Below are 21,223 nucleotides of genomic sequence, written 5' to 3'. Positions count from 1 at the left end.
ACACGTACGCGCCCCCGTAGGGTCGCTGTTATGCGGCCGCGATACGTAGGGTCCCTGTCTTGCATCCATTGCGGACGCTCTATAAAATTAGATGTGTATGTGCAGCCCAATTTTTGCTTTGGGCAATAAAGAAACTGACATTTGAAGTTTTTGGCAGAGGAACTTTGTGGTGAGTAGGTGAAGTTTGTTCTAGAAGACGAGTCATCATTGAAGAGGGAAAGAGATAATGGTGTGAACTCTGCTTTCATATCACATCTGATTACTGTAAGAAATGGTATGTATTGATTGTAAAGTTAAAAAATGAAAGTTACGGGACAAAGAACTTGTTTGTTTGCAGCTGACTCGGCGTCTGAATCTGAGTCAACCCCTGACTCGGACCGAGTCAGCAGTCGGACCGTTTGTTTTCCATTTTGAGTCAGATCTGACTCGACCTATGACTCAGATATAATCCCTGACTCGGACTCATTTGAGTCAGGTAACAAAATACCCCTGACTCATGGGACCAAACCACTGACTCACTTATTTCCGAGTCAGATGAGTCAGATCTGACTCAAAACAAACATATCGACTCAAATCCAGATGAGTCAGGTGATTTCACTCAGATCCAGATGATTCAGATCCAGACGACTCAGATGAGTCAGGAGTAAACAAACATGGTGAAAGTCTTTATATAGACTTGACTCAACAGAACAGAAGGGAAAAATACAGGAGGTGCTGACATCGATCGTGCTACACACCACCCACCAATTTCCCCAATGATGTGGCATTCCTCATTGGTTCTGGAGCTAACATGGGTCCATTATTGTTGAATTAGGCCATTAAGGTGACGACACGTCACGTGGGAAGGGTGTGGGGAAGGTTTGTTGGGGCTATAAAGAATTTTCGAAGCTGAAATACAACTGTAACAGAAAACGACTTCTGTTATCTCAGATGGAAACAACTGTCACACACTAAAATCTTGTGATATGATTGGTTGAATAAAAGGAGTCTGCACACAAAACGTATGGATACAACATCTCAATCTAACAATTAATTAAATAAACCATAAAAAATAGAGAGCGGGGTCTAATAATCACATCCACTATTTCGTTCAGCAATTTGTATGGACTAACTCCAATATAATTCCAAGAAAATCAACTAGACAGTCAGACTCAACCAACGAAATACATTCAAGAGTTATATCTCAATTTCTCAATACAATCTGCAATCGAACAGATAGAAATCTGTGAGCCCGATTGATATGAGAAATAACTTCAACGGTATCAAAAACCAATGTTCAAGTGCCAACCAATTTCAATCAACAACCAAAGGTCGGATTTACCAATTGATTGAACTACGCACTACCTGTGATATTTCAATTATATAAAAATATAATGTGGAAAATAAATAACACAGACACCAGAAGTTTTGTTAACGACGAAAACGCAAATGCAGAAAAACCCTGGGACCTAGTCCAGATTTGAACACCATACCGTATTAAACAGCTAAAGATTCTAGCCTACTACAAGTTAACTTCGTACTGGAATGTAATTGAGCCCTAACCAGTCTCACACTGATTAAGGTACAATCGCGTTCCTTATGCCTCTGAATCCCAGCAGGACTTTACGCACTTGATTCCTTTAGCTGATCTCACCAACAACTAAGAGTTGCTACGACCCAAAGTCAAAGACTTGATAAACAAATTTGTCTCCCACTGAAAAGTCTATTCTGATAGATAAATCTGTCTCCCACAAAAATTCCTATGAAGTTTTTATTTCGTCTTTTGATAAATCAATGTGAACATGAACCAATTGATAATCCGGTCTTATATTCCTGAAGAACAGCCTAGAAATATCAATCTCCTCACAATAACTTAACTATATGGCAGTAGAAAAAGTTATTGTGGAATCACAAAGAATGAGACGGGGAGCTTTGTGATTACTTTTTATATCTTATCTATCGGAGATAATTCTCGAGCAAATCTTAGAGAAGATAGTATTTAATACGATAGAACAAGTGAGATCAGAACACGCAACTACTAGACAAAATAGTTGGGTCTGGCTTCAGAATCCCAATGAAGTCTTCAAGTCGTTAACCTATAATGGTTTTAGGAAAACTTAGGTTAAAGTAGAATTGACTCTAGTAGCAACTAGTATCACACAAGAGGTGTGGGGATTAGGTTTTCCAGTTGCTAGAGTTCTACCTAATATAGTATTCAAATCAGGGTTTGATAACTTTGAAACAAAGCAATCAATATTCATCGTTAATGAAAACTTGTTTTAAGATTCAAGCTAAGTTTGCTTAAAACCAAAGAAATATCTCTCCACTGTTAGATGGTCTTAGCTTGTTACACACAAATGAAATATACCTTCACTTAGATATGGGTAACCGTACCTAAACGTGTATATTGAGTTGTCTCAACAATAGTTAACCGAAGTTAGTCATATTAACACTTTTGTATTAAACACATTCATCTTAACACTTCTAAATCGAATTATAATCAAATGAATCTAATCATGTTACTCATAGAGTTGTTCAATTGTTTATATTCTCATAGAAGTATACAAGACACAACTGAAGCAAGATTGGATTGATTCAAAAGAATCAGTTTATGAACATTTTAGCCACGGTTTGCAAATATTGCATTCCTTAATTTATGAATGTATTTTTTCATGAGTACGAAATGATACATAACCGATTTTAGAACTTAAACCAACTCTGTTTGCAAACGGGTACGCAGACTATACTTCCGGACTTTGATCTTTTCCGATAGTTCGCAAACGGGTACGCATACTGTCATTGCAGACTGAACTCAGGTGAAACAGTTTGTAAACGGGTACGCAAACTTGGTTCCCGGGCTTTAACAGTTAAAACCGTTCTCATACGGGTATGCATACTTGGTTCCCGGACCTGAATCATTCTTACAACAGTTTGTTGGTCGGTTGTCAGCCGACGCAAAAATAATTGAAGTTCTTTCACTTCACAATTATAAATAAGAGTATAGTTATAAGAACAGATTCTTTCCACATGGAGATATGGGTTGTCAAATTGTTTTGATTACTTATAGAAACTGAGGGTGTTTTGTTTGTGATTATAACTAAATAAAAATAAGCAAATAGAATAATACGATTATCAGAGATAAAAAGTACTGGCTAGAGTTTTCATCTTCCATCTTCCAACATGTTATCAACTGAACGAATCTCAACATTCATTTTATATCGATATCAATAATCCTAGAGCGTCATATCGCAGGCTTACTCCGGAAAAACTCCTTTTATCATCAAAGGCGCAAAAGCCACACTTTGAATCCTTTTCACTAAATAACTTGGCGCAAGAACCACACAAGTTTAACCCAATGAAAGCAATAATGTTTATAATTTGAGGTTATTCTAAGCAATCCGGCGCAAGAGCAACACGGATTAACCTAGATTACGCTTCTACATATAATTGTACGGCAACATCCGTCGTTAACAACTATATTATGCTACTTCTAACAAGGATTATTTGAAAATTCCGGATCTCAAACCCTACTTTAGCAATATATATGAAAGCATGCTCATTTAATTTGCAACTTAAACGAACTAGCAATCAATCATACATGGATTTATAAATGGTAGAACATAAGTGTAGCGCCCCCTAATCTAGAAGCTAATTAAACCAACAGATTAAACTAAATAAAGAGGTACTATGAATCTAAATCATTTACTTAAACATTCAATTAAGAAATCTGCTACAAAACTTAACCCAAAACTAACCCCGCTCAGAAGTATATATATACCATAATTCATTTCAAATGATACATATGCAATAGTCATTTGGTTTGCAAATAAAATTTACAACATAATAAATATAGCAATATTTAACTAATTAACGGAGTCAACTCCTCCAAGCTTTCGTTGTGCAACTCTAATCAGTCTTTGAAACTGAAAGTGGAAAAGGGTGAGCACAGAGTGCCCAGTAGGAATAACATTTGACTTTAAAGAAATCATGAACAAGATTTGGAAAAAAATTAATATTTTCCCAAACATCAGTGACTAAGTCACTGGAATGCACAAACATGTATATGGAACAACTCCTTCGTCAAACAATGTATAATATGGTTGTGCAATTACGAACTCGCAAATCCACACCTAATCGTACATATGGATGTCGACAATTCCGAACTCGCAAACTGCCGACCAATATATCATAAAATCTATAGGTATAAATGTGAAGGAGCGTATCATATATACCACAGGTGGAAATTCTTATTTCCTATAAAAATTCATATTGACATTCAAACATTACAAGTCCTTTCCAAACCATGGAAAGATTCAAAGAATCAACAGAACAATCATAATACAAACTAAACAATGCACGAAATGCACAAAATAACAATGCATGAGTTTGTTAAACATAAACTTTTGTAAAAGAAACAATGGTTTCAAAAGAGTTAAAAGTATTCTCACCTCTTTTGATGACAAGCCACGCCTACATCGAGATCCACAATCCACCGGTTCATCCTTTGAATCGATCGTTGTTAATATAGACTAACTGTTAATCACACAAGAAGTCTAAGAATCTATCCAAAAGGCTCATACAAGAATCATACAAGTCTATCTAATGATTCTAAGCCCATTTATAGTTCTAATCTTTTTTACTATCAATCATTAACATAACTAAGAGTTTACTAGTACGATTAGATTGACTTTATAGTCCATAGCTAAGTCTTATGAATATCTACACTTTGTAGAATAAGTAAAAAGGCTAATTCAGACCATAAGTGGTCCAAAAACAATAATTGAGAAATCTGGCCAAAGGCCCAAGTCCACTAAGCCAGTCTATTAAACTAAGGCCTGGTTTATTTGGTCCACTAACGGTCTCTAGCGCTCAACCGGCTCAAATAACAGTCAACGTCAGTTGAGGTCAAGTCCAAGTCAAAGTTAAAGTCTGGTCAACGGTCAACTGAGTCAACTCAGGTCAATACAAGGTAACTCGGTGAGTCAACACCGATTCAATTCAGTCAGTTAAACTAACTCAGTCAGACAAACTGACTGGGATGACTAACAGGCCTAAGTCTCAAGAATAGAAGTTCAAATAATCACTATACATTTCATTCAAATTATAATTCAAAATTGATTTACAAAAATAACACAACCTACCTGCAATTGCAGCTGTAAGCCATACTCAGATCATCTCAACACAATCATCTAATTCTCTTTCTAAAACTCCAGTCACATAACAGCTCTTACAACCTGAATCATTAACACTTCGATTAACTCTAACAATCTACTTCTCTATCTCATTCAACTGAGTTCAGTTCCAAACCTCGCTGCCAAAGATCAACAGCTCAACTGCAATGTCAGAGCTACAACCTCCCACAATATTAATATCAGTTCATCTCATTCCATTCTCAACAGTCACAATTGTATCTCAATTCAGACAATCAACCAACAACACAACCAGTTCATGAATCTGTCACCACTTACACTACCAACAATAGCTAACCTGTCTCCATGTAATTTCAATCCATATGTTCCTCCTATTACAGACTCACATTCCATTTTAATCTCGGCTCCATTAACAACATACACTCAACAATCAAGAAGAATAGCTTAACAAAATTAACTTAAAAGAATAGTTACCGCCAATATGTGTTGATTATGCAATTGAACTCATTTCTTATTGCCATCACCAGTAACCATTTACAATTTCCACCTAATCCTTGTAATCTCAGTTCTTCATCAGTTACCATTTATAGCTTCTCGGTATCACAGAGTTACTGGACTCGATACCAACCAACCCAGACTAACACCATTTGTAAAACTAACTTGCTACACTCATTCCCCTTCTATAACCATATTCATCTAAACTTCAATCTACCGTTCCGCCAACAACTTCTACAGTTCACCACTAACTCGGTTCAATTAGATTGCATTGTAACTCTTTAAACAACCACTAGATACTCAATTCAGATAATCACCAACACCACCATCCCTAGATACCACTTCAATACCAAGCACATCATTTTCTCAATCACTACCAGAAATTACAACTACCTTGCATCTTTATTCAGTATCAAGATAACCACTACCAACAGTTTCCTGTAATTCAACACAAACCTACACTACATCTAAATCTCCGGTTCATAGCCATCAGAAATCACTTTCCCATTAACAACTTCATCAAAACAAACAACAACACAATCAAAATAATTATAAACATCTTCAATTCAGTTAGAAGATTTACCTCAGTTCAGGTTCGACCCTAATAACATCTTCATCACCTTCTTATTAACAGGACCGAGCCTTAGTCTTTATCTCTCAATCTTCAGTTCCATCGTTTATTCTCAGGAGAACCCTAAAACCAATTCTCAAATATCCTCTTCTCCAATTTAAGATGCACTTCGATTCACTTCTTAAAACACCACACCCATCTAATAATTTTGTCTAATTCTCCTTAATCGTCACTCAAATTGAACTCAAATTCAATTCTCTGAGAAACCCTAATAGAAATTACAAACTTCGATTCTCTGATTTACACTCCAGAAACTCAATTGAACAACAACCCTTTTTGTTCTTCATCATCAACCACTCAACTCCATCTTTAATTAATCAAATCTTCCATATCTTGAACTCAAATCGAACCCTCTAATCTCATCATCAACATCCTCCACTTAATCTACTCCTTCTTATCAACTGATTCTCTCAACGAATTCTCAAACCTCACTCAAAATCGCAAGCAGCAGAAGACAGGGAAGAAGAAAGAGAATAAACGAGAAGAGAAAGAAGAAAGAAGAAGAAGAAATAATGAGCTTATCTGCTCGATTCGGTGCTGATAAGGCCAAACACGAATGGTAAAGGCTCCCATCCAAAAGATATGGGAAGCCAGGAGGTCCACTTCAAAAAGTCTATTTTTCCCTTCATGCTAAACTGAAGATTTCTTCTTCCTCCAATATCCGGATGACACGTTCGAGTATCCCATTCCGCGTAACTTTTTGAGATCTATCCAGCGGTACTAATTTTATATCTAAGTCGTTGTTATATTAATTTATATTAATTAACGTTCGTGCTAGACTAATCGAGTTATTATCTTCTATTTCGACACTTGACCGGTCTAATAGCGTTGACGAGCTTGAGGGTCCTTACATTCTCCCCACCTTATATCATTTCCGTCCCCGAAAATCAAACCATCCTTCCAGTCTTCAAAAACTCTCCACTTTAAAGAATAATCCCATCTCTTGTCTAAGCACAAACAACAAAAAGCAAACCACAAACCTATATATCGCTTTCTACAACTAAAATTTGTGGCTCTACTATGTTGATTTAAGTTCTATCAAATAGGAAAGTCTATGTTTCTTACACTAATTTATATAACGGAACTTATAAATCTTAGTCTCTAAGTTCCTTACACTGATTTCTATTTTAGAAAATACCTGTCTCTAATTACAAAGGAGATTCCTACGAATTTATTTCTAAGTGAATTTATATCTATCCGTTTCCTAAAGAATAATACTAAGCTTCTATGATCGGTCATCTCTGAATGCAGTTGCCCTGTCAAGGTTGGCCAAGCCCAACAATGCCTTCCTACGAACAGAGAAAACACAACCTTCATTATTCCCCAGTGACGGATTAACTAATTATTAATTTATTAAAATTAATTAGTCTCTAAAATTTTATCGTAATTGGTGTAAGTATTATAATTTATTTCGTAAAATATATAAATAGTTCACAACATTTTAAACAATTTAGTTATACGAATCATTACATATTATCTTCAACGTATCTATTTGTTTATTTCATTATGTGACTGGATATAAGTAAATACCACTAACAATTTGCCATAATCGTTTGGTATTAATATTGTATTATCAATATAACATTTATTTCTTATTTCTTAGGCCGATAAAAGTTAATGGTAATTAAATTTTATGTTATTGCTAAATAATCTTTAAGTTGTACTATTAATAAAAATTACATTTTGTTGTTATTATCCTATAATAATTATAATAATATTTTTATTATTAACATCGATGGTCGAACTCTTATTCTAACTAGTCTTTCAATTATTATTGAGTCCCAAAAGTATTATTAACATTTATGTGATAATAAATTATTGACCTTACTTATAAGTCAAGGTGCTTAAAAAGTATATATATGTGACTTTCAAGATTTTTCAGTAATACTAATCTCACTATTTTTAGTATTGAATTGTGTACCTGTTCATACTATTTAGATCAATTATTCCCAAATCCATATCAGCTAATTCTGTTGGTGTACCCTACAAATTTTTTTTACTTCATTGCAAACAAAAAAATCAATCAATCAAATAATTCTTTTAATTGTAGATAGTTTTTTTTGGTGATTAAGATTTATCTCACAACCCAACCCAGTTCTAAACTAATCAAGTTCACTAACTGGGACTGGCTATTCCTATTGTTTCCCATATAAGATCTAATAGTGAGCTCTGATACCAACACTGTAGCGCCCCCTAAGCTAGAATCTAACTAAACCAACAGATTAAACTAAATAAAGAGGCACTATGAATCTAAATCATTTACTTAAACATTCAATTAAGAAATCTGCTACAAAACTTTACCCAAAACTAACCCCGCTCAGAAAAATATATATATACCAGAACTCATTTCAAGCGATACATATACAATAGTCATTTGGTTTGCAATAAAATTTACAACATAGTATATATATATATATATATCAATATTTAACTAATTAACGGAGTCATTTCCTCGAAGCTTTCGCTGTGCAGCTTTGATCAGTCTTTGAAACTGAAAGTGGAAAAGGGTGAGCACAGAGTGCCCAGTAGGAATAACATTTAACTTTAAAGATATATCATGAGCAAGATTTGGAAAACAATTAATATTTTCCCAAACATCAGTGACTAAGTCACTGGAATGCACAAATATGTATATGGACAAACTCCTTCGTCAAACAATGTATAATATGGTTGTGCAATTCCGAACTCGCAAATCCACATCTAATCGTACATATGGATGTCGACAATTACGAATTCGCAAAATGCCAACCAATATATCATAAGAGCTATAGGTATAAATGTGAAGGAGCGTATCCTATATACCACAGGTGGAAATTCTTATTTCCCATAAAAATTCTTATTGACATTCAAACATTACAAGTCCTTGCCAAACCATGGAAAGATTCAAAGAATAAACAGAACAATCATAATACAAACTAAACAATGCATGAAATGTACAAACTGACAATGCATGAGTTTATTAAACATAAACTTTTGTAAAAGAAACAATGGTTTCAAAAGAGTTAAAAGTATTCCCACCTCTCTTGATGACAAGCCACGACTACCTAGAGATCCGCCATCCACTGGTTCATCCTTTTAATCGATCATTGTTAATATAGACTAACTTTTAATCACACAAGAAGTCTAAGAATATAGCCAAAAGGCTCATACAAGAATCATACAAGTCTATCTAATGATTCTAAGCCCATTTATAGTTCCGCACCTTTTTACTATCAATCATTAACATAACTAAAAGTTTACTAGTCCAATTAGATTGATTTTATAGTCCATAGCTAAGTCTTATGAATATCTACACTTTGTAGAATAAGTAAAAAGGCTAATAAAGACCATAAGTGGTCCAAAAACACTAATTGAGAAATCTGGCCAAAGGCCTAAGTCCACTAAGCCAGTCTATTAAACTAAGGCCTGGTCTATTTGGTCCACTAACGGTCTCTAGAGATCAACGGGCTCAACTAACAGCCAACGTAAGTTGAGGTCAAGTACAAGTCAAGGTCAAAGTCTGGTCAACGGTCAACTGAGTCAAGTCAGGTCAATACAAGGTAACTCGGTGAGTCAACACCGATTCAATTCAGTCAGAAAACCAGGTCAAAACCATCAAAACAGCATAAACCATCAAAATACCATCATCATTCATGTCCAACACCGATAATGGCGGCAAGCCACCATCATTGATCAATCATCACCACTGCCAATGAATCATGAGCAACAACGGGTTTGAGCTCGAAACTCTTCTCTTCGTCACCTGAGCTCCATCTCATAACTCGGCCATTCTAACCGTAGTCTGTGTACAAGCCATATCATTCTCTCGTTTCCCTGACTTATTCTCAAGCTTCATTACAGCCTCGAACTCACTCCCTGCCATCCTTCGTACACTCTGCCATGGCCATTATGAATGGCTGCTATTATCTACTGCCATTAATCACGGTAGACTCAACTCCCTGCTTTCCTTATGAACTCCTCCTTCCATCTCGTCACCAGCACCATTGCTCATCTCGAATTTGAGTTCTTCTTCATCACCCATGGCTGTCAACAACGTCAACCAACTCCATCGACATCAGCTAAACATACCTTCCTCGTCTGCCATCATTCTCCACCGAGTAACCAACAAACCACCATACACAGCACCGATCGATCACTAGCAACAGCATCTCCTCTGTATACGGCAGCAGCATCATATTTTCCATCACCGTTAGTTCTTCACAGCTCCACCTGTTGTTAATAATCATGATCATCTAATTATACAGGCGTGTCAGCAATGGAGAAGACGACGGCAGCCTTAATTGCTTCTTTCTACCGTCAGTCTTGGAAGACTGACAGTTTAAATTCCTTTAGAGCTGCTTATACTGCCCCTAATAAAAGGCTTGTGTGCCTTTATCAATTATGTGCATTCTCTGACTTTCACAACTTTAGCTTGCTTCAACTGCTTCTAACTTCTTCATACGAGGTCGGAATGACCTCATTCTTTCGCCGTTCCCTTCGCCTTTTCGTTCTCTTCAAGGTGATGTGAAGAAATCTCGAATTTGAGCGAGTTCCACTTCCTTTTGGTTAAGATAGCCTCAAATACCTAACAAACTCAAAAGCAAACGAAATCAAAGCATAATGATACAAAAACTACCAATAAAACAAAGTATTTGAGTACCAAACTAGTGCAAATAATGCACCTATCAAATTCCCCCACACTTACCTTTTTCTAGTTCTCGAGCAAACTACAAAAATAAAATAAAGTACAACAACTCCCTATCGCCGAGGACACGGTTGTATTTACCATATGCAACAAGCCTTTAAACCCCTGGGTGTCCCTGGTGGACGAGTTATATTCTCGTGAGGGTTTACTAGAGATATACCCACAAAACCTACTCCAACTTCAAAGCGTTCCAGCGTCCCAAGCATCCAAGGAGTTATGATGACATCGAGTTTCTGCATGCTAGTAATAAGAAGTTAGAAATAGCAAAGAACATATTCATTCTTAAATCTTGAGTGAGAAATATCCACACCATAATGAGAGAATGCGTGTTTGAGAGCGATCAATAAGCATTTCTCCTAGACTTCTGCCTCACTTAAAAGGATTTTATGATAATTGCACTCAATAAGACGGTTTTTTATGGGTCTCACATGTGTGTAGGTAGGAATGAAGAGAGAATCCTACACACGTTGAATGATGGGAAGGAAACCTTCCGAATTATTTCTGGAGACTCCACAAAATAGTGAAAATTAAAAGACTTTTTCTGATGATCTCTTAGAAAGTAAATCAACTATATGCAAGGATGGGAGTACTCACTCACCTTCGATCGGCAATATTGGTAGCACCACTCTCACATCATTCAATAGAAACGTCTTCTTCATCTTCTTGGTCTTCGTCTTCGGTCTTCAACTGTTGATGATAAACTCTTGAACTTCGTAGAACTTCGACAATTTGTAACTCTTTATCTTCAATTCCTTGTTGCTTGAAACTTCTTCATAAATTTTCTTTCTTCCCATGGCTTTATTAAATGGATACAAAAATAAATACAAACCAAAATAATACAAAGAATTTCTCTTGTCTTCTTTTTTTTTTTTTATGACAACTTGACAAGAGAAATAACTACAAACTGGATATAAAATAAACAATGAAATTGTTATACCCATGAAAATAGTACTTTACCGCTTGATTATTCACAACTTATATTGTCTTCGTATCATAAACTTCAATATAATTCTCATCTTTTGATTTTCTTCGCTCTTGTAAATAAGTCTTCAACTTGTATATAAAAATCTGCCCATTGTATGTTGCTTTACTTGGATATGAAATTTGCTCATTTTTGTACCATTGCTTGTAAACCTCAAACGTCTTCAACTTTCCTTGTAGATTTTGATGTCGCTCCGCTTGTTGACGATGATGTGTTTCTATGGACCTGTTGTTAGCGAGAGAGAGAATGGTGCTAACTGCAAATCAAACTACAAGAAGGTGGTTTTCATCTATAGACGTCACCCTCATGATTGAAAAAATTAGAACTCAAGAGATCAAAATTAGTGCTTCTATTGGTGGGAGGTTGGGTAGCTCACCATTCTACCCGGAATTAACGTACAGTGACACACACTCAAAAGAAAGCTCTTTAGTCATTTATAAAGAAATCTGGTCTGGTGCCTCGGTTGATATGAAAATGGGTAGTCTCCACTAACGATTGATCAGCAAATATAATAATGCATTTCTCCCTGCACCTCATTTTCATCACCGCATAATTAAATCCATTATTTAACACTCCAATTTGTAAGAAATCCGAATGTAGTTCCCTAACACTTCCAAGTTCAGTTATGTCGGTCAGGATCTCTATGTAAACCTACCTAGAAGTATGCTAGTGACTCTAAAATCTCTAAAAGTTAGAGGTTTTATGCAAATAAATACAAAATTTTGAAAAATCTAGGCAAAAAACTAAAAACTCTATATGCAAAATACTCCCCCACACTTAAACTTCACATTGTCCTCAATGTGGAAAACTGAAAATTCTGAATTATGACATAGCAGCAGATAAAACGCAAAAACTGTGCAAATTGTTAAGGAATTAGGAAAAACTCCATTTCACAAAAGTGGTTCATCTACGTATTTTATACATAGTTTCAAAAGGGAACAGTGTTTCGACAAACGGTCTGACAGTTATGGTTTCTGGACTGAACTATGCGCAGTCTGAATTTTTCTGACGAAAAGGTACTCGTCATAATTTTCTTATAAAATAGATTTCGGACTCAATGAAATTAAACATGGGGATGAAAATATGATATGAAACAATAAAAACAAAAAATAAAATGGTTTAAGATACAAAACTTATGGGTTGCCTCCCATTAAGCGCTTAGTTTAAAGTCGTCAGCCCGACTTGCAAGATAAATTCCCCATACACCAATAATCTGAAAAGTTGGGGATCCTTCCATGTAACCTGTTTTGCAAATACTTGCTTCACACACATATTATTACAAGAAAACAAAACTGAATCTATCGCCCCATAGAAGTTTCCCCCACACTTATTCTTTTCTACACTTGGAAGTGTATAAAGAACATAAAAATCGGGAACTTCTATGGTTTCTTCTTTGCAAACATTCATAGTATGAGAATAAAATGTTTCTAATGGCAGATATCGAGAAACAAATTCTTTTAACAATATTCTCGAAGCACATACATTCAAGCTAATAAGAGGTAAAGGAGAAGGATTAATAGGCAAAGGGTTAGACAAACCTTGGAACTCTTGTGTTATGGTATCCTCTTCATGCTTAAAGAATTTACGTGAATTATTTACCTCTTGCACATCGTGGTCTATCAAACCTTGCAAGCATTCTTCGTTCGTTTCTGCCTTAACCAAAATCTCGGCGTAAACATCATCATTACAATCATTTGCAAGCTCAATTGGGTCTTCCACAATATTAGTCATAACGGTCACATTCTCAACATACTCCTCCTTGTTGTTCAGCACATACTCTTTTGCAGATGAAATTCTATCCATAAGGAATTTCTTTAGAACACTCATTGCATCATCTTCGAGCTCTACCTTTTGAATAGGTTCTTGATCATTATAAAGATCAACGCTTGAGTAAGCTACACAATTATCAACGAAACTTCCCAAAGATTGGCCTTTTTCAACATTAGCATCAATCAAATATTCATCACAAACCACGGGCACATTAGAATAGTTATTGCTTTGAAAGCAAAGTTCTTCCTCATACCTTTCTTCCTTATATTGATCAATACCTCTTCGTAAGTTAACAATACCTTCACGAAGTTTTTGGAGTTGCTCGTCTCTAGTCTCTTTAGCTTTTTGAACCTCTTGTTGTAAGTTGGAAAGTTTGTCCAAAAAGTTAGAGACTTGTTGTTCATGAGCATAAGAATCCTCCAACCCTTGTGGTTGTTCACACACATACCCGCCATAAGGTTCTTGGTACGTACAAGGACCACAATATTCCATAGGATATTGATCATAGCCAATAAATTGGTTTTGATTATACCCATATATTGATTGGAAGTTGTCATATTGTTGAGGTTGAAAACCGTAACGATTGTTCCAATATGGTCCATCCATGAGACGTAGGTACCTGAAACACGATTCTCAAAAAAAAATTAAAAACTAAAAATAAGAAATCAAAAACAAAATAACAATCCGCTATGCCTCCCCGGCAGCGGCGCCAAAATTTGGTCAGTTGTCAGCCGACGCAAAAATAATTGAAGTTCTTTCACTTCACAATTATAAATAAGAGTATAGTTATAAGAACAGATTCGTTCCACATGGAGATATGAGTTGTCAAATTGTTTTGATTACTTATAGAAACTGGGGGTGTTTTATTTGTGATTATAACTAAATAAGAATAAAGCAAATAGAATAATATGAATATCAGAGAATACTGGTTAGAGTTTCATCTTCCATCTTCCAACATGTTATCAACTGAATCAATCTGACCATTCATTTTCTATCGATATCAATAACCCTAGAGCGTCCTATCGCAGGCTTACTCTGGCAAAACTCCTACTATCATCAAAGGCGCAAGAGCCGCACTTTGAATCCTTTTCACTAAATAACTCGGCTCAAGAGCCACACAAGTTTAACCCAATGAAAAAACTAATATTTATGAGTTGAGGTTATTCTAAGCAATCCGGCGCAAGAGCAACACGGATTTAACCTAGGTTACGCTTCTACATATAATTGTATGGAAACATCCCGTCGTTAACAACTATATTATGCTACTTCTAACAAGGATTATTTGACAATTCCGGATCTCAAACCCTAGTTTAGCAATAGATATGAATGCATGCTCATTTAATTTGCAACTTAAACAAACTAGCAATCAATCATATATATAAACGCTAGAACATACGCGACACTAACAAATTATGAATGAATGAGAGTGAATACTTCAATTGAATAACATGTTTTCCAACTTAGGACTACATCTCTAACCAATAAGAAAGGGTTTAGTTACTCACGGATTTCTCAAAACCCATGAAAAATATAAAAGGGAATAGGTAAAGCAAACCCTAGAATCGTGATTATCAATCGCAACTCCAAACCCTAGCTCCTGTTCGTCTCTTCCCAAAAGTGTATGATAAAAGATATCTCCCCTTCGAAATAGAAAACTCTGCCTTATAACCGTGCAGAAATCATCTCCCAGCCAATGGGCTTCGTCAGTTCAGCCAAAGTCCAGCCCACAAATCAGAGTTGGCCTGTCAGTTATGCAGAACTGACAGTGCAGAACATCCAACGGTCCTCAACTACTCTTCCGCAGACACAGATATATCCGTGAGTATTTTTTTCTTCCGAGTTTTCTTTTTCGCCGGTCAGTGACTCACGTATACCAGGCCCCTCCATGAAATTATTTTTCTCCTGAATTTTGGTTTCTCAACACAGCCACTCACAGATATTGTCCCCTCCGTGAGAAATCTAATCCCCTGACTTTCTCAAAACTTTTTCTTTTCTTTCCAACATATAACAGCCGACTCCTCACTTCTCTCGACTTATTCAGTCACTGCCATGCATGTTCAACTTCTCAAACTCAAGTTTACCTTCTCCGTTGTGCTCAGTACCGTAACCAGCATCAATCAATAGCCAGACTACTTCAATGGCCATCGTCACCATCTTCATTATTCTCCAACTCAGGCTCGAGCTAACTACCATAGGCAAATCATGCTCCTACTCTTCTCGTTCCATTTCCATCACAGACTCGAGCTTGAGTCCTTCTTCATTCATATCAGCACAACCATCAAAACATCATCATCATTCATGTCCAACACCGATAATAGCGGCAAGCCACCATCATCGATCAATCATCACCACTGCCAATGAATCATGAGCAACAACAGGTTTGAGCTCGAAACTCTTCTCTTTTTCACCTGAGCTCCATCTCATAACTCGGCCATTCTAGCCGTAGTCAGTGTACAAGCCATACCATTCTCTCGTTTCCCTGACTTATTCTCAAGCTTCATTACAGCCTCGAACTCACTCCCTGCCATCCTTCGTACACTCTGCCATGGCCATTACGAATGGCTGCTATTATCTACTACCATTAATCACGTAGACTCAACTCCCTGCTTTCCTTATAAACTCCTCCTTCCATCTCGTCACCAGCACCATTGCTTATCTCGAATTTGAGTTCTTCTTCATCACCCACGGCTGTAAACAACGTCAACCAACTCCATCGACATCAGTTAACCATACCTTCCTCGTCTGCCATCATTCTCCACCGAGTAACCAACAGACCACCATACACAGCACCGATCGATCACCAGCAACAACATCTCCTTATTATACGGCAGCAGCATCATATTTTCCATCACCGTTAGTTCTTCACAGCTCCACCTGCTGTTAATAATCATGATCATCTAACTATACAGGCGTGTCAGCAATGGAGAAGACCACGGCAGCCTTAATTGCTTCTTTCTACCGTCAGTCTTGGAGGACTGACAGTTTAAATTCCTTTAGAGCTGCTTAGGCTGCCCCTAATAAAAGGCGTGTGTGCCTTTATCAATTCTGTGCATTCTCTGACTTTCACAACTTTAGCTTGCTTCAAATGCTTCATACTTCTTCATACGAGGTCGGAATGACCTCATTCTTTCACCGTTGCCTTCGTCTTTTCGTTCTCTTCAAGGTGATGCGAAGAAATCTCGAATTTGAGCGAGTTCCACTTCCTTTTGGTTAAGATAGCCTCAAATACCTAACAAATTCAAAAGCAAACGAAATAAAAAGCATAATGATACAAAAACTACCAATAAAACAAAGCATTTGAGTACCAAACTAGTGCAAATAATGCACATATCATTTGCATACGGGTATGTATACTGTGCTATATCCATACAATGGTTAATTGTTCTAAATTCCCATTTCAATAATTGAAACATCCTTAAAAGACGACAATAGCTGTCTCACACAAACTATTAGCTTATAAGTAATTTTCAAGTGATCGAATGATCAATACGAAACATCCCGAGTCTACGTCAAATGACTGTGTCACACAAATCATGTAAGATGTTACAAGACGATTTTCATATGATCATCTTTTGACTCATTATTTAGTTTCTAACAAATAAATTGTTTCCAAATAAACTCGTCAAGAACAATGATGAACGTAGTTAAAGCAAAAAGCTTTCCAACACATATTTCGAGAAAGATATGAGCGAGTTAAACTCAGCTCGAAATATCAAATGTGTATAATGTAAAGTCTATATAGCTATACAACTTAGTCTCGATAGGAGATAGAATATAATAGACTTCTGAGTGATAGATGAGTTTAAGTCTCCACATACCTTTTGTTGATGAAGTTCCTCCAAGCTCCCCATAATAGATCTTCGTCTTCAATCGATGAACGTCGTGAAGTCTAAGATTAACTACACATTCTATCCTAACATTAATCCGAGACATAGCTATAAGTAAACTAGAAATGAAGACTTATAGTTTTAACACCTAAACTTGACAAACAAGCTTGGGATAGCAAAGCTTGCGAGTTCGACCGAGCAGTGCTCTAACATATAAATACAACCTTAGCACTACTCATCTGAAAGGTAAGTGCTCAAACACAAGATCACCAATACGACATGGGTTTTTAATATGTAAACATCAACAAACACCCATATAAATCAAAATATAAGATTAGAAACTAAAGAGGGAAAAGTGAAACCCATATGTACTATAAAAGTCCAATACTAAATCTTCAATAAGGACCACCATTTCTGACAGTAAAGGAAGTTAAACAAAAATGTTGTAATGCAGTTCTATGGAGAGATCATGAAAATAGTAAACACACCATTACATACACGTCATACTAGTTTCGTCTTGCAAGTAAGGAGAGAAGGAGAGAGAGAGGTAGGTAAGGTCCGTAGGAAAGTAACAGAAAATGGAGAGAGGGTATGCGAAAATGATATCAAGTAGGACCAACTCACCATCAATGTATTGAAATCTTATCTCATCTTCATACCCCCTTCTGCAACAATTTAATGAGTCGTCTCCACATGACTTTCCGCACCCGATGGTGTGTTTCCGAGGTAGATCGTGTAACAAGACCAATTGAGGAGATTCCATTTTCTTCATTTTATACCAACTTATAAATTCTTCAAGCTAGGTTACCATTGGTTAAAGAATTGGATTAGACAGGGAGCACGTCATCTTTGGAGCACGTTCTGTACTACAATAGGGCAAGCTAAATTTGCAATATTCTCCATGGTTTCCGCCATTTCTACACAAGAACTTGCATCTCTAGATATCCAACAACTAGAACCTTGTGCTCGAATGTAGAGCCGGCCTGCGAAAAAATTAAAATAACTACGGAGCAATATCCACAGTAAATAAGATTACAGAGTTATAAAGAAGAGTGAGTACCTTATTAGTGCTCACCGCAGCAGGTTGGGGAGACTGATTAAGACAGTCCCTCCAGCTTAGAGAGTAGATGAGGCGAGTATCTGCGAATGATTTAGTTTGCCTCAGAGATTAACACTAGGATGAATTCTAAAGAAAGTGAAAACAATCTCCCCAACTGGAGCCGCTAGACGCAGGACAAAAAACGTTGGACAGATGCGGGAAAAGAGGTGGCATTCCCTGGACCTTGGATTAGCATGGGGTGCTTTTGGCGTGAAGCACGGATGGGCGCCACGTTGCTTTTTCTCTCCCTTTTTCTCAGTCCCGCATCTGTCCGAGTTTTTTTGCCTTTGCATCTGTCCCACGTTTAGCATTTTCTGCCCCACCAATCCTTTAATCTTTTCTCTCTACCTGTAAGTGGCACGTGTACACTCGACGACAATTTTGCTACCTGTCAAAGGATTTGAAAGAGAATAAGTGTTAAACAGTGTCTTTGAGAATCTTAAATTTCGACAAAATAGACAATTTATATGCAGAACCTATGAGCTATTCAATTAAAGTATCATGGCCTCAATTGCTTTTCAATGTTCTTTACTATGACAGAAAATAAATACATAGTCTTGGAGGTCCTTCCCTTCTAATACTCATCAATGATTCATGGTAGAATTTTTTACAACTGAAATCGTTTCCTTAGAATCTCAGCATGCATAAAACCAATTCCACATAAACGAAAACTGTAAACTTCATATGTAACACTTGGAGCCCGTTCGGTTGGGAGAATTAGAATCCTAGGAATTCAATTATGGGCTAATCCAATTCTTGGAATTGGATTCCAATCCAAAAAATTCATGTTCGGTTGAGATAATCCAATCACCTTTGTTATTACCCCGGAATCCAATTCCATTGCATCACTGGACCAATGCAATGGAAATCTATGGAGGGAATTGGATTCCTAGGAATTGAAATTCCCAATTACATGGAGTTAATTTGCCCCGTTTGGTTCAAGGAATTCGGCGCATTCCCTAGGAATTGGATTCATAGGATTCTAATTCTCCCAACCGAACGGGCTCTTAGGTGCTAATACTTAAGCTTTCTAAGAATTTCCCGGCCATTTATGTCCCATAAATACTAATATGAAAGAGAACATCTATTATAGAAATCAGTTCAAGACACTTCATACGCACCTCCCTCACAAGAAATATAATCTTATTGTGTAGCATCAGAAGTTTTACAAAGATGTAAGGAGCGTGTAACAAGATCAATTGAGGCGATTACTGGTAGGAATAGAAAAATTCCTACAGTTATACTAAACAGCAAGTGCACGGTGTCTACTATGTAGAACAAGGCAAATACAGGTCGAACCCATGGGGACTTGGATGATACGGAGTTGAATTCTTAAGTCTAAATATACTAGTTCAGATCAAGGGATTGTCGATACGACGAGACAGTTGTTATTAACATCATACAAAAATGAAATTGAAATAACAGATTTAAACATTGGATATGAAGGTATTAGGGCAGTTAAAATCCACCACATAACCTCTACTAGGAACTTTCAGCTAATGAAACTAACCTCTACTAGGAACTTTCAGCTAATGAAACTATTCTTATCCTTATAAAAGATAGCGGTGAAGATTCAAGTCTGCCGCATATCCAAGGTGATTTCAGATGGATGAGTATCAACCTCTGTCTTGTTATGTCACAAGTGATCACATATTAATTGAACATGATTATCACAAGTTGATGCACAACACATAACTGTTCTAACTACAAAGGATGCAAGACACTCAAGGTGAAAGTTATTCATTGCAACACAAGGATTAAACCGATCCCTATTCAATTAAACTTTACAAGAACAATTCCATTAACATAAGTAAACTAGCAGTAAGTTAAGGGCTCCATCTACGGGCTCCATCTACCTAGTTATGAAACTAGAAATGAAATCAGGTGACATGAAATTCGGTAATTGAGATATTCATTGATGCAATCCAACCTAATATTTCTTAAATTTGATGATTTCAAAGTTATAGTGAAGATGTAAATAACAAAAGAAGCTAATTCCTCATTCTGATCATTCTCACCGAATACCCTAATTCACAATCCCAACCTCTATTTTATTCATCAATTCCCACAGTGATTCAGGTTTAATTCAACAATAAATCAAGACCCACTCACCATAAATGTTTCTGTGCCATTTCCCCCCTTCTGCATACTACTTGCAGCGTCAACTAAATGCTTGTCTCCTCTTCTGATGGTGTAGCAGCTATATATAGCTCCCGCAAACCTAGTTTTGGCTAGATTTTATTATTGACAATGTGATTGTAAGAGAGAGAGATAGATGATCCTTGAGTGGTTATGGGGGGAGATTAATTGATGGAAGATGAGGAAGGAGAAGTTGTTGATGGTGATGTCGGTAGGAGTAATGAAGAGAAATGGAATTAGGTAGTTGGTCGTGAAGGGAAATTTGGGGAGACAAATGCTAGGGTGTTACGCAGTAACATATGATTATGATGTTCGGAAACCGAAATAGTGGTTTGTGTTGGGCATGAACACGCCAGTGAAGTGTTTAAAGGTACAAACGGCTTGCAGCTGATAACGCAAACGGTTTGTGCAACTTCTTCCGTGAAACCTGTTAACTCTCCTCGATTGTCACTTGGCCTTATCCCACA

General features: G+C 36.7%; 1 long non-coding RNA gene across 3 annotated transcripts; it reads right to left on the bottom strand.

The window, feature by feature from the left end:
- Positions 1 to 17,555: 17,555 nt before the first annotated feature.
- Positions 17,556 to 21,019, bottom strand: LOC113287705. 3 transcript variants are annotated; one of them, XR_003330265.1, is made up of 4 exons: positions 20,730 to 21,019; positions 18,579 to 19,005; positions 18,143 to 18,501; positions 17,556 to 17,604 (listed from the first exon to the last, which is right to left on the bottom strand). It is a non-coding gene; the product is annotated as an uncharacterized LOC113287705 (long non-coding RNA). The 3 variants fall into 3 exon arrangements; XR_003330266.1 differs by having other exon boundaries at positions 17,563 to 17,599; XR_003330264.1 differs by lacking the exon at positions 17,556 to 17,604 and having other exon boundaries at positions 17,886 to 18,501.
- Positions 21,020 to 21,223: the final 204 nt, after the last annotated feature.

The sequence above is a fragment of the Papaver somniferum genome, chromosome 6, assembly GCF_003573695.1.
Source record: "Papaver somniferum cultivar HN1 chromosome 6, ASM357369v1, whole genome shotgun sequence".
Lineage (NCBI taxonomy): Eukaryota > Viridiplantae > Streptophyta > Magnoliopsida > Ranunculales > Papaveraceae > Papaver > Papaver somniferum.
This window is presented reverse-complemented; position numbering and strand designations above follow the sequence as displayed.